The following is a 4,025-nucleotide window of genomic DNA, read 5'->3' as shown; positions in this document are numbered from 1 at the left end:
ACTCCCCTTTCTCCCCCAAGAATAGTCAGTCCATTCCCTTTCTATGTCCCTGATTCATTATAATCACCAGTTCATTCTGTTCATCAGATTATTTATTCACTTGATTCTTAGATTCACTTGTTGATAGATGCATGTTTGTTGTTCATAATTTTTATCTTTACCTTTTTCTTCTTCCTCTTCTTAAAGGATACCTTTCAGCATTTCATATAATACTGGTTTAGTGGTGATGAACTCCTTTAGCTTTTCCTTATCTGTGAAGCTCTTTATCTGACCTTCAATTCTGAATGATAGCTTTGCTGGATAAAGTAATCTTGGTTGTAGGTTCTTGGTATTCATCACTTTGAATATTTCTTGCCATTCCCTTCTGGCCTGCAAAATTTCTGTTGAGAAATCAGCTGACAATCGTATGGGTATTCCCTTGTAGGTAATTGAGTCTCTTTCTCTTGCTGCTTTTAAGATTCTCTCTTTGTCTTTTGCTCTTGGCATTTTAATTATGATGTGTCTTGGTGTGGTCCTCTTTGGATTCCTTTTGTTTGGGGTTCTCTGCGCTTCTTGGACCTGTAAGTCCATTTCTTTCACCAGGTGGGGGAAGTTTTCTGCCATTATTTCTTCAAATAGGTTTTCAATATCTTGCTGTCTCTCATCTTCTGGCACCCCTATAATTCTGATGTTTGTACGCTTGAAGCTGTCCCAGAGGCTCCTTACACTATCTTCGTATTTTCGGATTCTTTTTTCATTTTGCTTTTCCGGTTGGGTGTTTTTTGCTTCTTCGCATTTCAAATCTTTGACTTGATTCTTGTGCTCCTCTGGTCTGCTACTGGGTGTCTGTATAATATTATTTATTTCAGTCAGTGTATGCTTAATTTCTAGTTGGTTCTTTATCACAGCATAGAGGGTCTCATTAGATTTTGTGAGGCTCTCATCAAGTTTATTGGCAGCTTCTAGCACATTATTGCAAGCCCTCAAAATTGCGTTTTTTAGCTCTATATCCTCCATTTCTGTCATGTTTTTTTGTCTCCGCATTTTTTATGCTTTCTTGGTGCACCCCCTTGTGGTCTTTGTGCGCAGTCTTGTTCTAGTTAAGCCTTGATTGTTGTAGTTAATACTAGATGGATTTGACCACCAGGCCGACTGGTTGTGAGAATCAGCTGTGTCTGCCGGGAAAACTTCTGTCCTCTGGAGAGGTGCTAATCTAGCCTTTGCCTGAGGCTATCCGGCAATTGGCTCTGCACAGGGCTTGGGCGGGTTTGGGTCGCAGGGGATCAACAGGGCGGGTGGAGGGAGCAGTTATGGCTGCTCTCAGTCCCGTTCCCAGAGGCTCTGCTTCTCAGAACCCCAGCAGCCGCTGCAAACCTCGGAGAGAAAGCTGCCCTCATGTTCCAACTGATGCCAGACAATCCCGCCTCTCCCGTTTGAGTCTGAGTCCCTAGAGACTCGCCTGGATCTGGAGCTCAGAGCCTGAGACTCCCTCCTGATTGAAAACGACAACCGCGCCCTCAGCCACCAGCCCGCTTTGCGCGCGCACCTCCGCACCTTTGTATTTTCCACACTGCGCCTCCTCTGAGCCTCGGTATGCTGTTCTCTTTCCTTCTAGTTGAAGAGTCTCTCCTCAGCCAGCCTTCCTGTGGTTCTGGGTGATGTCCGTTCAGTCTTTTAGTTGTATTTTTGAAGTGGTTGTTTGCGGCAGCAATCTCCGGTGTTTACCTATGCTGCCATCTTGGTCTTTCTCTTGAATTTTTATTTAATACACATTTATGTTAACAAATATGTTCTTTAAATATGCAGTGCATTTTGGGGATTAGGTTGCAGTCAGTGATGTCCCCAGTGCCACCACTAACAAACTGTAGCCTTGGAGAAGTTACTTACCCTCTTGGTTCCATGGTTTACTCATGAATCCTAATGAAAACAGATTCTACCTAGAAAATTATTGTCTCTTTCCCATCTTGCAAGATGGAGGTTGAAAAAGCTGAGAAGCTTGATACTAAGGAGAAGAAACCTGGAGCCAAGAAGGCTGATGCTGGTGACAAGGTCAAGAAGGGAAACCCCAAGGTAATATGTGTAAGAAGAGGAAGCCCCACAGAGGTGAAACCCTGTCCTGGTCAGAGGAATTGGCAGATATTCCTGGTTGGCTATATATTCCTAAAGGCCATGCATAAGTGGAAGTATTCAGTAGCTAAATCCTGGATTGAAACGGAAGAGGAGAAAGTTCTTGCTGCTGTCACAAACCCAGTTGGTAGTGACAAGAAAGGTGGTGCCCAAGTGCTTACACTTTGCAAAATGCCTAGATACTACCCCACTGAAGATGTGCCTCCAAAGCTGTTGAGCCACAACAAGAAGCCCTTTGGTCAGCATGTGAGAAAACTGTGGGCCAACATCACCCCCGGGACCATTCTATCATACTCCTGGGCACTACGGAGGCAAGAGAATGGTTTTCCTGAAGCAGCTGAGCCGGAGCCTTAATGTCTGCAACTCTGTGCCTCAATCAGTTTCCTCTGCATAGAACACACCAGAAATTCATCACCGGCACCTCTACCAAGACCAATATCAGTGTTTAATTAGTTTTTTTTGTAAGAAATTTAGTACACCAGTGTGTGAGGATAAAGCCCACTGGTAAGAACAAACACAGAGGGGAGGTGAAAATCCCAAACATCTCACTGGTGCTTACTTCAGGAAGAAAGAGCAGTGCCTGCCCAGTCACCAGGAGGGTGAGCTCCTCAACACAGAGAAACAGAAATATGAGAGGACAGAGCAGCACAAGGTTGATCAGAAAGCCATGGACTTGCAACTTCAGCCAAAAATTAAAGGTGTTCCTCAGCTCCAGACTACCTCCCTCTGTGTTTGCTCTCCCCAGCTGGCTTTATCCTCACAAACTGGTGCCCGAAATTTCTTACCAAAACCTAAATGAATGCTTTGTTGGTTTAGAAATAGAAAGAAAATCATAGTGATGGTTAAGTGAGTTAATACATATTAAGTGCATAGTAGAGTTTCTAGCAATAATAACTCAAAATTATTATTTTATTACTGTTATTATTAATATCATTAATGGCAGCTAACCACACAATATTTCAGCTCAGCCCATTTGATTGTGTGTTGTTGTTTTTTTAAAAGAAATGCAGTGTAACTTTAACCTAGCTCACAGTGTGAGGGCTTTCAGTGTGAATAGTGTCCTGAGAATAACACCAACACTTAAGTGAGAGACAGTTTGTGAGTATTAAATGAGTAATCCAGGCACTGGCACCAAGTGAGTAGAAAAGCCCATGGGAATTTCTTAGTAAGTGCCTGGCACACAATAGTATTTGTGTATCATGATTATCATCATTCCCTGAAGGAAGCAGAGAAAAGATTGTTTGATGTATTCAGCCCGTTAGTGCGTAGGCACTCTGGCTACCCAGACCTTATGTCAGGATGTTGTTGGCTTTCTTTTCTTTTTTCTTTTCTTTTCTTTTCTTTTTTTCTTTTCTTTTCTTTTCTTTTCTTTTCTTTTCTTTTCTCTTCTCTTCTCTTCTCTTCTCTTCTCTTCTCTTCTCTTCTCTTCTCTTCTCTTCTCTTCTTTTCTTTTCTTTCCTTTCCTCTTCTCTTCTCTTCTTTTCTCTTCTCTTCTCTTCTCTTCTCTTCTCTTCTCTTCTCTTCTCTTCTCTTCGCTTCGCTTCTTTTCTTTTCTTTCCTCTCCTCTTCTCTTCTCTTCTCTTCTTTCTTTTCTTTTCTTTTCTTTACTTCCTTCCTTGCGACAGGCCTACTCGACTTCCAAAGTAGTCGCGACCCATAGGTTGAGAACCGCCGGTTTAGAAGCTTACATACTCAGGTTGCTTGAGATAACAGTGGCCATGCCAATTTTGACCACTGACTGAGTACACAGATGACTGATAGGGCAGGTAAGCATCCTCCCAGGCCACTCAGACTTACGTACTGGAGATGTGACTAACTCGCTGTTGCGCAGTGCCTTCCCAGAGTGATCAGCGCGGAACAGACATAGAAACTGCTAAATGAAGCTTTTTGGCACAGCTGTGTAAATGGCATGGCTATAT

At 42.9% G+C, this 4,025-nt stretch overlaps 1 protein-coding gene and 1 pseudogene across 1 annotated transcript in view; one reads left to right on the top strand and one right to left on the bottom strand.

Moving 5' to 3' along the window:
* The window catches only part of LOC102442368 (glycine N-acyltransferase-like), a 15,195-nt gene that overhangs the window by 8,370 nt on the left and 2,800 nt on the right, over positions 1 to 4,025 (bottom strand). The gene's annotated exons all lie outside the window — the stretch shown is intronic.
* On the top strand, positions 1,951 to 2,942 carry LOC102441431 (annotated as a pseudogene).

This window comes from Myotis lucifugus, unplaced genomic scaffold (assembly GCF_000147115.1).
Source record: "Myotis lucifugus unplaced genomic scaffold, Myoluc2.0 scaffold_97, whole genome shotgun sequence".
NCBI lineage: Eukaryota > Metazoa > Chordata > Mammalia > Chiroptera > Vespertilionidae > Myotis > Myotis lucifugus.
Note: the sequence above shows the minus strand (reverse complement) of the source record. Positions and strands in the feature narration are given on the sequence as shown.